The sequence below is a fragment of the Mirounga angustirostris genome, unplaced genomic scaffold (assembly GCF_029215605.1).
Source record: "Mirounga angustirostris isolate CCGP_5_RB_7025 unplaced genomic scaffold, mMirAng1.0.hap1 SCAF_7, whole genome shotgun sequence".
Lineage (NCBI taxonomy): Eukaryota > Metazoa > Chordata > Mammalia > Carnivora > Phocidae > Mirounga > Mirounga angustirostris.
In genome coordinates this window covers 68,007,094-68,020,671 of record NW_026991715.1, presented here as the reverse complement: position 1 = coordinate 68,020,671, position 13,578 = coordinate 68,007,094, and the positions used below count along the sequence as shown (strand labels likewise).

The 13,578-nt window shown below is 36.6% G+C and overlaps 1 long non-coding RNA gene across 1 annotated transcript in view; it reads right to left on the bottom strand.

Annotated features, from left to right (window-relative positions):
• Positions 1 to 5,721: 5,721 nt before the first annotated feature.
• Positions 5,722 to 13,578, bottom strand: part of LOC123859793 (uncharacterized) — a 76,285-nt gene continuing 68,428 nt past the window's right edge. The window contains exon 12 of the long non-coding RNA XR_006794571.3: positions 5,722 to 5,928. This is a non-coding gene — a long non-coding RNA (uncharacterized LOC123859793). The remainder of the gene's footprint in view (positions 5,929 to 13,578) is intronic.

Genomic DNA, 13,578 nt, shown 5'->3' with positions numbered 1-13,578 from the left:
CACCCAGGCGCCCCTATAGTTTATAGTTCTAATGTCCCCCTTTGCATCTGGACTAGAGCACAGGCATTTGATTTGGGTTCCACTAATTAGATACACCCATACCAGAATTTGAATCAGATGCTGGTGATGCAAAAAAGGATAATTCAGGTAATTTCTCTCCCTCCCTCCTGTAATAGTAGCTGGGGCTTCAACATAATACATGACATAAAAGAATGAACTTGTCCTTAGCAGCTGGAGTTATTCCTTTATCAAATCAGTTCTGCAACATAATTTTGGATGCTAGTCTGGAAGCTTAACTCAAGCCTAGCTCTCCAGCACTTTTAGCAATTCAGTAAGTCGCAGAAAATATCCTTTCATTAAACTCCTTTTCTGCTTAACCAACTGAAGTCACCTTTGATTGCTTGCAACTGAAGGCCCTGATGAAAATAGACAGTAATTAGGAGAGATCAACTTTAGACATAGTGGTCAGGGAGGCCTCTCCGAGAAGGCGATATTTGAACTGGGGCAGGAGGACTGTGAAGGAGTAAGTAATGTGAACAGCTGGGGGGAAAGCTGGAGCTGAAGAACAAAGTACAGACGCTTCTCTACAGAGCTGGGAGTCCAGCAGAGAGCAAAACAAACAAGGTTCCTGCCTTGGTGGACATTACCTCTGGTGGGGGTATTTAGACAGTTAAGGGTAAGCAGATTATAAGTAGCATAATTTCAGAATGTGATCAGTGTCATAAAGGAAATGAAAGAGAATTATAGGCTGGGACTATAGACAGGGGACTATTTTGGACAGGGGTGGGCAGGAAAGGCTTCTCTGAGGAGGTCACATTCCTCAGAGACATAGAAGATTTATGACTTAGAGAAAAATCCCTCCAGTACACTGTTGGGACACCTTACTCAGGGAAGTGAATTTCATAAGAGTTCTTAAAGTAAAAACAAATATTGCAGGGCCATTTCTGCCAAGGTTCGGAATGTTGGGAGACTCCAACAGATGTTAAAATGCCCCTAGAGACGAAAGATTTTTAAATGCCAAACGTGATCATCTTTTTGATGATGTTCTCAAACTTAAACTTGCCAAATACATGTGACCACATTTTTAGGGAGATAGTTCTTTAACTTATGAATATCCTTTTATGACTACGAATTGGCTTAAATGTTGTTTTGGGTAGTTGCTATGTGAACAAGTACTAAAAACAAAATAAAGAAGACAAAGGTGATGCTGGTTCTTCATCACTTTGTCAGAAGCTCTTCTGGTTTGATGGACTGGGCTGTCAACAATGGAATAAAGCCAGTGCTAAACAGAAAGAAACCTCAGCTTCAAGCAGCAGTATTCCAAAATAATCTCTCAGTGAGTGGAAGTTGCTGGTTTTATGTGAGCATGAAAAATTAATTATCAATGAAAAGGCATTTCCTTTTTTCAGAGCCCATATATTTATTGACAAATAAATGTTCTTTATCTCCCCAGAGGAAAGAACCATTCTCCAAAACTGTTTAATCAATTTACTGACCTGAGTCAAAGATTTGGGGGGGGGAAAAGAATGTACTTTCTCAGACAGATCCCAGAAAAGACAAAGCAGGTGGCTCTTTGCTGTATTTGTTTTCCATAGAGCAATTATCTGGAATATCTTCTCCCCACAAAACCATAAAGTTTTTCCTGTAAAACATAAACAGACTTACTGGTAAATATGGCAAATGGAATATATACATCAACTCTTACTTTCTTCCCAAGCCCTAGAAATGGCAGTAAGAAACATATTTAGGAAGCACAAACCAACGAAGACAGAGAGAACAGAGGAGCAGAACAACAACAACAAAGAACAAACAAGCAAGCAAGCAAACAACCTGGAGGCTAGAAAGCAAGTAATGAGTGGTAAAGAGAACTTAATGGACCTGAGGATACAGATCCCAAAGCTGGCAAAGAGGAAAGCCGTAGACTAACTCAATTTTACAGCAGAGATTGGCAGCACTAGATGTTCCTGGAAATGGGGCTTGAAGGAGGGTGGGTAAAATAGGAGAATATGCTGAAAGTCTAAAAAGCAGTTGGATTCATCAATGACGTCCCCAACTCCCAGGATCCAAGCAACCATTGCTCTCTCCTCCTCCCCCCAAAAAGCACCCCCAACCCTAGCAGAGGACTGTAGATCTAGTCCCTGGGGAAGGTGAGACACAGATTCTTGACTGGGTGGGGATTGAAGGTGAGGATAGGATACTGACAATGGGGAAATAAGTAGAAATATGCATGCTAAATGCTGAAAACCCTAACTTTCTTTACCTACCCACCTTCCAGAAGAGTAGTTGACAGACTTTGACCCTCAGCCAGGAGATTGGAAGATCCTTCCCCACACAGTCTGACAAGCTCAAAAGAAAAGGTTTAAAGATACTGTCATTCTAGGCTCCTCAATTAAATAGCCAAGCCAAATCACCCTAAAGTAAAACTATTGGATAAGTCACTTTCCCACTTCCACTCCAACACCCCCCTACACACACAGATACCTATTATATTTATCACCTGAGAGAAATCTTTAATTTGAAAGGTAAAGAGACCAAAATAAAGTAACAGATAAAAGCAACTTGGAGGAAACATATGCCCTACAGGGAGAATAAAACTCCAAAAACAAAATAATATAAATCACATCATTAATATCCTCAGAAGGGTTAAAAAAAAAAGATATTGCAACCATGAAGACATAATATGATACTATAACAAATGAAAACATTTAGGGAGCAAAACAAGCTATTGGAATTATATATATATTATATATGCATAATATATATAATATATATATATATAATGAAAGCAGCAGAAATTTAAAAAAAAAAAAAAAAAACAGATCAGAAGAATTGGGTCCATTGGGTCAGGAGTCCAAATACCCTTAACTGGTTCCTCTGCTCAAGGTCTCACAAAGCTGTAATAAATGTTGGCTAGGGCTGGGGTCTCTTCGGAGGCTCAGTGTCTTTTTCTAAGCTCATGTGTTTTGGGACGGCATTCATTTCTTTATAGCATTAGAACTCCTGGCAGCTTGCTTTCAAGGCCAGCAAGAAAGATACTTTTACCTCTAGACTCTCCTTTAAAAGGATCACCTGAAAAAAATAAAATAAAATAAAAAGATCGCCTGCCAAGTCAGGTTCACCCAGGATAATCTCCCTTTTGATTAACTTAAAGTCAGCTGATTAGGGATCTATATTACATTTGCAAAATCCCTTCGTTTTGCCATATAACATTGTATAATTGTGTGGGGGGGTGCAGTTTCATCCCCTTTGCCATATTCTATTGGTTAGAAGTAAGCTAAAAGTTCTATCTATACTCAAGGGGATATAAAGGCATGTATACTATGGAGTGGGAATCATGGGGGCCACTTTAGAATTCTGCCTACCACAGGAGGAGAGGGTATCACTAGAGATATAAGACAATTATTCAGACTTAAAACACATAATTTTCTAGATTGAAAAAACTCAATGAATGCTAGCAAATTGAAGATAGATCCACACCAGACTGTCAGAAAACTGGACCACAGAGAGATCTGATAAGCTTCAAGAGGGGGCATGTCACAAACCAAGGATCAGAGAGGAAGATGGCATTGACTTTCTAAATAACACTACTTAAATCTTGAAGACAATGGAGCAATGTCTTCAAGATTATGAAGCAGAATGATTTCTACACTTTAATTCTATACTTAAAAAATTGTCAATTTAGGTTTAGGACAGAATAAAGATATTTTCAGACATGTAAGATCTCAATTATTTCCCATGTACCTTTTCTCAAAAGAATGTCTCAGGATTTGCTCCATCAAAAAGGGGAGAAATTTAAGAAAGAGACCGCAGAATAATTAGCAGAATAAGGCAAAGAGAATCCCAAGATCATGGTAGAGGAAGATCCCAAACAACCAGAATGCAGGTTTGAGGAGGCAACACATCCAGAATGGGAAAAGTCAGAAGGCTTCAGGAAAGATTTCTTCTAGAGGATAAAATTGAAAATGGGGAATAAAACTGATAGAATATTTCCAACATCTTAATGTACTTGAGAGAAATTTAGACAACTGACATAGAGTTTGGGCTTGAATTAGTGTTAAATAAGTCAGAGAAAACTAAAAAAAACACAAAATGATTAATTCAAAAAGTTGTACAGGAAAGGGAAAGAAATCCTGATTTACTACATGGCACAGCTATGAATAATGTTTCCATAGTAATAATAATGTCAGCACAAAATTGAGGTAGAAATATATATGGAGAATGAGGAATGGGAAGGTTTTGCATGTGTTATAGGGGCATGAGAAGGGAAGCGAGCTAGATCTTCTCCTTCTGTTGCAGTAGATCTATAGCTAATACCCCAAACTGTGAACACAGGAAGAGGCTACGCAGGCTCTTTGGAGACATGGAGGTGAATATCAGAAGATCAGCCAAAAATGTTGGAAGTACTTCTGAGAAAGAGGAAATAGAACAGGAAGAGAGAAGACAGGAGACTGCCATTTCTCTATAATAAGGCTAATAAATCTATTTTATATTTTAACTGTGCATGTATGACTCTAATGAAAAATACAAAATAAATAAGCAAAAATAGCGATGATGAGATAAAGCAATTATCTCTATAACTGCTTTACTTTTCCTACTAGATATGTTGACTATTTACTTCCTTATCTAAGTTCACTATAATGTTTGTTTTATTGTTTTAAAATCAAGTTTACCAGAACTTAAACATCAAATGAATGTTTCCTTTCAGAGTTTTTCTCCTTAAGAAGTTAGACACTTAGTCCAAAGTTGTTGCAACTATTTGAAATATTTTTGGAACTGTTTTTAGAATTTCAAAGCCTGTGGCAAACTTCTTTAAATAACTTCAAAGGTGTCAATTCATGGATTTAATATTTTGAAAGAACCAGGAATCATTTGAAATCACATTAGACCTGACTGGCCAAGCTAGCTAAAGCCATTTTGAGTAAAAATTAAGGTCTAAAAATTAACTAATACAACTGATTTTTTTGGATGGTTTATAAATTAGCTGTAAAGGGGACTTTAAAAGGGAAAAGGATTCTAAAAGTATTTTGTCTTTGAAGCATAATTGTTAAAATATGTGTACGAGGCTACATTTTTAGGAAGGTGTCCCCTCAAAGAAGTTAAGGATATTCTTCATGAAGCACACAAACAAAAATCTATGTTAGAAACCTACAGAAGTGATTTTAGGAGAAAAAAGAAAAAGGCCAAATGATGTAATATATGCTTATATATGGTAGGTGCCTCTCCTGTCTTCAAAATCCAAGTAGGATTGAGCCACCCACTGAAATTATCAGAGCACCTTATGTAACTGTAATTTATTTTCTTTTCAATGGAAGAGATATGACTAGAAGTAAAACTATGCCTTTGAATGGACTTCTATCTAGTTATATAAGTTAAGTGAAACAAGTACTGCTTCATCAGCTTTGGTATTGCTAAACTGATGAATCCAAGACATTCCTTCCTTCCTTCAATGATGAATGACATGCAAATGGTATCAAAGTCTTCCAGTCTTTCTCAGAAATGTTTAACTGGAACTCACCAATAGAGAACCTCTACAACCCCGTTGATTTTGATCACATTCTCAACTATGGGGACCTTGTGACCATCCAGCTCTGGTCTCTACCGAATAAACGTTTCCAAGCTTAAGAGAGTATTACCTGGGTGTAGAGGAGACTGCTAGATGTCCACTGTTCTTTCCTCTTGGGCAAAAAGAAAGACTACATCTCCAGTCCCATCATTCAGGTAGGTTAGTGCATGGAACTTGAATGGAAGAAGTACATACCTCTCCCTGGTCAGGTCCATGCTTCTCCAGGGACTTTTCCCTTTTGCATCTGGATGCAGATGAGGAGGCGGCCCTAGGAGATAGTGGATCCAGAAGGTGGAAGTAGCCTAGGGTCCTGCATAAATGCAAGTAGTAGAGCTATTCCTGCCATTCTGAGCAGCTGCCCCAGACTATAAAAAAGAAATACTGTTTTTAAGCAAATTTGAGTATATTCTTTAAGAAAATTTGAGTCCTTTTGTTGCTGTAGTCCAGTCTACACCAGTGAAGAAACTGGCTTTTTACCTGGAATAAGGGATCCAATTTCTGACCCTTGGGAGTATATATATTGAAGAACCCCTCCTAAGGCAGAGCTTCCTACTTGAAATAAGCAAAATGGAAATATGTTTGTTTTAGTTTTAGTTAATACAGCTCTTCTGATTGGAAAACTATTTCAAATGAAAGATATACTACTTAGAAGTAAATTTTTATAAATGAATAAACAGAAAACAAATGATTCAGTGCATTTATTTCCAAGAAATAAAAGTAGGCTATGATCTCAAGACATGACAGAAATATTAATATAAAATAAATGTATAAATTATTGTGTTGGGGCGCCTGGGTGGCTCAGTTGGTTAAGCGACTGCCTTCAGCTCAGGTCATGATCCCAGGGTCCTGGGATTGAGTCCCACATCGGGCTCCCTGCTTGGCGGGGAGCCTGCTTCTCCCTCTCCCACTCCCCCTGCTTGTGTTCCCTCTCTCGCTGTGTCTCTCTCTGTCAAATAAATAAATAAAATCTTAAAAAAAAAATTAAATAAATAAATACATACATTATTGTGTTGAAGGTAATCAGTAGAAAGAGTGCATTTACATAGTGGGTTGGTTGGAGTAGGCCTTGTAGGCAGCAGAGAAAAGGTAAAGAGGCCTATGGGGAAATAGAGTTGCCTTGGCCAGTGTAGTGTCTTTTTAAGATGGCAATGAAACCCTGAGGTCAGAGATTAGCAGGCAACAAAGATACAACAGTATAATTAAATGGCTTTGCCCTGGAAATGAACAGGAATTTGTGGATGAGAGACAGCAGAGAATAAAGTAGGGGAGAAAAAGAAGATGGCCAGTCAGAAGGACAGAGTGGAATGTGAAAGTTCAGTATGAAGTTTTCTGCATTGTTCACTCCTCAGGCTCCCCAAACCTTTAGTAAAAGGCGATGTGAGGAAGATCTGATTGTTGCTGTTGTTTTATTTTTTCTCTTCCAGAATCCATGCTCTTGTTAAATATATAAACTTTTTATTTTGGAACAGTTTTATATTTACAAAAAGTTGCAAAGATAGAATGGAGAATCCCCATATACCCCACACCCAATTTTCTCAATTACTGACATTTTACCTTTGTGAGGTACATTTCATATAATTAATGAACAAATCTTGATACCACATTATTAACCAAAGTCCATACTTTATTAAGATTTCCTGGGCGCTTGGCTGGCTCAGTTGGTAGAGCAAGCAACTCTTGATCTTGGGGTTGTAAATTCAAGCTACATGTTGGGTGTAGAGATTACTTAAAAAAAAGTAAAAATAAAAATCTTAAAAAAAACTTTTTTAAAGATTTCCTTGGTTTTTATCTGAGGTCCTTTTTCTGTTCCAGGATACCACGTTGCATTTAGTTGTCATGTCTCCTTAGGTTCTTGGTGGCTGTGAGTTTTTTAGACTTTCCTTGGTTTCAATGACACTGACAATTTGATGGAGTACTGGTCAGGTATTTTGTAGAATGTCTGTCAATTGGAATTTTTCTGATTGTTTTCTCATGATTAGACTGGGATTATGGGTTTTGGGGAAGGAGACCACAGAAGTAAAGTGTCATTCTCATCCTGTCCTATCAAGGATAGCTTATCAATATAACTCATCTCTGTTGATGCTGCCCCTATCATCTGGCTAAGGGGATGTTTGTCAAAGTTACTTTTATTCCCCCTTTCCATACTGAACTCTTCGTAAGGAAGTCATTATACTTAGCCCCATTAAAGTATGGGGTGCTAAGATCCACCTCCTTACTTCCTTAAAGGATGAACATCTACATAAATTATTTGGAATTCTGCACAGGAGACTTAGTTATTTCCTCCTACTTATTATTTATTTGTTTTTAAAATATTTTATTATATTGGGCGCCTGGGTGGCTCAGATGGTTAAGCGTCTGCCTTTGGCTCAGGTCATGATCTCAGGGTCCTGGGATCGAGTCCCGCATCGGGTTCCCTGCTCAGTGCAGAGCCTGCTTCTCCCTCTCCCTCTGCCGCTCCCTCTGCTTGTGCTCTTCTGTCTATCTCTCTGTCAAATAAATAAATAAAATCTTTAAAAAATATATTTTATTATATATATAATTTTATGTCTACATCTATATGGACTCATGGCTATTTATTTTATACTTTAGTTACAATCCAATACTATTATGTTTATTTAGTTGCTCACATTTTTCCAGTTTGGCCATTGGTAGTTCTTTCATTTGGCTTTTGTGTTACTTGACATATGCTTATTATGGTTTTCTGGTTCTATTTTTGTTTTTTCAGCACTTCCTTGCTTTTTGGCACTATAAGATGCTCCAGATTCATTCTGTATTTCCTGCCCCAGTTCTGGAATTGACCATTTCTGCAAGGAGCCTTGCTTCTTTTTATTAGAATGGTACTAGAAACCAAGATCTGATTTCTACATGTGCTCATTTCTGCTGCAATGTCCTTGCTTCTGGATTCTCTTAACTAACAGAGCAAGGAAATATATGCGTGTATACTAACCTGTGTATATGTACAAAGCTATAAAGATCTCTATATGTATCCACCTATATCTATATTAAACTACACATGAGTTCATATTGAAGTTGCCAACTCTAATCCATTACAATATAGATCATTCTAGCCTTTTCTCCTTGCTAATCTGTAATTTCCCATCCAGTCCAATGACGAGAAACCTGGTTCCCACCAACCATCATCCATTTACTTAATTTTTCAATCCAGTATACGTGTATACTGGTTTCATAATTTTAACCCATACCCCCATAGAAAACAACTTGATCAACTAGAATACAGTGCTTATGCACAGTTGTTTTTGCCTTTGGTTTTATAAACTCTACTCCAGAGTTCCTTAGATCTGCAACTTATTCCCCAACTGCCTTTAATGAGAGTATTTTATACATTTGTAGTACAATTAGATTCTTACATCATGGTCTGCATTCCATGGTGGGATCCCTTGACCTCCTGAATGGTATTTTAAAATTTGCACACGTTAAGGTTCACTCTTTGTGCTGTAAAGTTTTGTGGGTTTCAACAAATGCATTGTGTCCCATAGTTACGATTACAGTAGTATACAGAAGAGTTTCACTACCTTTAAATTTCCCTGTGCTTCTCTTAATCTCCCTCCTCCCAAACTGCTGGCAACCACTGAACTTTTCAATGTTTGACTAGTTTAGCCTTTTCCAGAATGTTACATAAATGGAATCATACATGTAGCCTTTTCAGAATGAATTCTTTCACTTAGCATTTAAGATTCATCTTTGTCTTTGCATGGCTTAACAGCTCATTTCTCTTTACTGTTGAATAGTATTCCATTTTATGGATATACAACGTTTCTTCATCCATTTACCTATTGAAGGACATCTTGGCTTCAACTTGTGATTATGAATAAACAGTCATGTATAGATATTTGTGTGTACGTAAATTTTCATGTCAGTTGAGTAAGAAGCATGAGTTACTGAATTATATGGCAAGACTATGTTTAGCTTTGGTTAGCTACCAAGCTGTTTTCTGAAGTGACTGTGCCATTTTGCACTGGGAATTCCTGTTCCACATCCTCACCAGCAATTGGTATTGTCAGTTTTTTTGGATTTTAGCCATCCTAAAATGTGGGTAGTGGTGTGTAGTGGTAACTCACTGCTGTTTAATTTGTATTTCCAGAGTGACAAGTGAGGTTGAGCATCTTTTTATGTGTCTGCCATCTGAATATCTTCTTTTAGTCCACTCTTCTTTTTAACCTAGTCTTTCCTTAGAAGGAGTGAAATATGAGTGACAGAATTTCATGTTTTTTAGCTACAGTCATATTCAAATTTATCCTGATCAGTTTTTTCAGAATGCTCCAAATCTCGGTCTCACTTTAAGACATAGTATCTTGGATTACTTACAATGGCCTGAACTCTTTCATTAATTGTAAATTTGTATTAGTTTAAATCTCAATCTTATTTCCAAATTCTTAAAGTGAGAAAGAAAGAGACACCTTCATTGTTTGCTCATAAAAGTCTTACACTTTTCTCTTTCTTTAATATATTATTTAACTATAGCCATATTTCAAATATTTTAGAACTGGTTGACCTCCATCACAGGCTTCCTTTTATTATCCTAATATTTTCTTTAAAGATTATTTTAGTGTAGTGGTTCCCAAAATTTGATTTGTATCAGAATCTCAGGCAGCCAAAAAAGAACATAGTAATGTGTGCTCATAAATTAAGATAGGGCTTAAGCTGTTGTATTTTTATCAAGATCCCTGGGTGTTTTTGATACAGTTTGACACTACAATTTTGACTCTACTGACCAAAGTTTGAGAACCATTGGTTTGCTGTTCAGACTGAGGGCCAATCTAACCCTGAAGAGAAAACACACAGTCAGCCTATTGAGACGCTGATAGAGTTTCAGAAGCCAATGCAGCTATCTTGCTATGTCCCCAACCTAATACTTCCACAGGTTTGTGTGCACAATTTTTGTCTAGGGCTGAAATTAAATATCAGTAGAGCATTTTTACAGTACAAGATATTATGAAAAACTAGTTTATTCTGCAGAGTTCATCAAAGGAACATTTTAAAACCATCTGGACACATCATATCACTAAATTAAAACTATTAAAAGGTGTACCCCAGAATTTTCATTTTAAGAAGTGCACTATAACATACAAGGTAGATAATCCATATATCTTTGCATATTACTGGTTCACTACTCTTCTATACAATAAAAATTAAATGGCAGTTATTTTTTTTTTACAATAAAGCGTTAACCTAAATTAAGAAGACCAAATTTAACAATGTAGCATTTTATAACTAGAAAGCAACTATTTCTCAGATATTTTTTCTTTAAAAACTCAAGTCTTCATGTGTTTTATGTCCTTCCTAAGCTATGGCTAATATTCAATACAACTTAAGAGGCACAGTTCCATTCCAAAAAAAAATTCATCACATCAAAACATTATTTGCATATTCATAAGGTTCCACCTTCAGGCACAGACATGAGCTCTTTTTCTTGCAAACTATTACATCAACAGAAATATACAAATAATCATCAAGAAAAATGCGAATAAGGATATTAAATGAAAAAATGTTCGCTCACCAGTGCACTGTTTATCAGGTGGAGAGTGTGCTTGCTTGATTACAAAGTAAATTTTGAAGGGAAGTAATTGTGCTCATTGTTCATATAAATATATTTAATCGCCATTATTACTAATAATTGCTAATACTGAGTGTACTTCTGAGCAATTGTTTGATTTTGCTAGAAAACATATGACATGACTTTTTTGGAAAATGTATTTAAATTTTACCTGAGGGGCTACTTTTTTAATCAAAATAACACACCAAGGCATGGTTGAAAGCACTTTGCTTTTTCAAAGGTCTCTCCAAACTCAATTGTAATCCAGAAATGAGTAGTTTCCCATGAAAATATCAACTGCTTGAGCCTCCTTTGCCAGCAACTAGATTATGCCATTCATTTTACCAGTAACTAACGGTTACTCTTATGAGATGTTACATTTCCTGAAATTTTTGCTGTGAGGATAATTTTATAATCACTACCCGGCAAATAGAAATTTTTTCCTCCTTTTAAGAAATTTAAATTCTTCTCCTTAATCTTATTTTCAGCATATTTGGATGTATCTAAAAACTTTGTCCTTAGTTAGTCAATCCATATCAGATCATTTCGGTCTTTCCACCAAGTTAAAAGGGATCTTATTCCTTCCATTTAATACTAATCCTGGAAAGCAAGAAATACACAAAAACAACCAAAATCTTTAATGGCTTTGATTTGTTAATCACTGAAAAATTTCAAATATTTCTACTGGACCCCACGGAAGCACCAACTGTTACAGTGTGACCTAAGCAAAGCATTTGAACATCTGTAGGACGTAAATCCTATTAGTGAAGGAGAACCTCTCTAAATCACTTTTTGTGTATAACACTTCTAATTATTAATTTACCAGTCAGGCACAAAAGAGATTCCCCCATAGTTAAACAAAGAGTTGACCTCCTTAAGCATCATCATGCTTTTCCATTTCAACATTTCAAAAAAATCCGTTAGCGGTGAGGTTATTACAATTTCCATAAACTAAGGATGCCTGGAGTTGCAGCTGGCTTGCGGAACCAAAGACAGCCTGCTGCAGTTTGCAAAAATGCTGACTTGTGAGGCCCAGGTCATTATTTATTGGTGTCTAGACTTAGAGCTTCTTTAACCTTCCACTCTAACCTCAGGGGCCACCCAAGGAAACCAGTTTCCTGGTCAGCCAAGTCCTCTGGTTGTATTTTCATCAGAATTGAGGATCAGTAGGTGGGGATGCCGTGCCCCAGTCTTGGAATACATTAGAGAACGGGAGCACTTCTGCACACCTTTTGAAGGCAGTTGCCACCAGGTTGTTAACTCACTCCCTAGCCTCAGAGCACACGGGACTGACTTTATTCTTTACACAGGTCCTTGTGAAGCAGTGGAGTGATTTTAAAATTCCATTTCTGACCCATAAGACCTTCGGTGATCCTGTTCGTGCACCCTGCACAAGCCGCTTTCCCCATTCATGCACAGCAGGTCTGAGTCTCTTGTTCACATCTGTTATCTAGATACACTGAAAAGGACTTCCAGTTTTCTTTAGTACATATCTAGAATGGTTCTCTCAATTTGAAGTTCTTGTATTCATGCTAAGACTTTGAAACCTGCAGGCTCCGCATGAGAAAATAGACTACATTTAACTTAATTAAATTTTTATTGTCATTCTCAAATACCAATTTTAAGGGATTCAAATGTATCTGAACTGTAAATATTTTTTTAAATAAAATAACTAACTCAAATGATAAATGAAGAGGAAAATATCCATACCTCTCGTATGTATTTCAAAAGAAATAAAGTCCTGTAATGAGAGTTATTGTTGAAACTGTGTTAGTGTTTAGTTGTTAACCAAGTCATAACACACTGCAGGTTTTTCTTGTACATCCTACGTTTCTCAGCAAGAATCCACTTTTTGTTCAACAACTTTATTCTTAATTCAGAATAGAAAAATGGCTTCACCATTGATAAGTAAATTAAAAGTTAGCTTTAGGGGAACAGTAGCTATTTCACAAATGAAATAGAGTAATTTTCATAGTTTGGTGTCAAAAGATAAGTCCCAAGTTTGCCATTTGCTTGCCTACAATGCATGAAGTTACTTTACGAATATTCATGCCTGAGCTTTTATTACAACTCTAAAAATTGGGTTTTTACCACCCCAAATGTGGAACACTTGTTTGGCCCTATGTACCATATAAAAGGGTTTGGGTATTTTCGTGCCAGAAAAGGAATGATCAGTTGAAGAGAAAAGATGATTTCTGAAACAAATTAAGTGTATATGTTTGTGCATATATAAAAATATACATATATAATTATTTGTTACATTAGAAGAAAAATATTATTGGCATTGATTACTATCCTCACATGCAGATGTGGCTGAAAAGGGTATTTCATAATCAATAACATATTTAGAAGTGTGGATAAGGAGAGTTTGGTTTGTGGCTACAGCTTTTTTGTAAATCCTGTTGCTTTTTTGGCTCTTTGCCTCTTAGATGCCGTCCCTAAGGGCAGAGTGTTCTGCCCA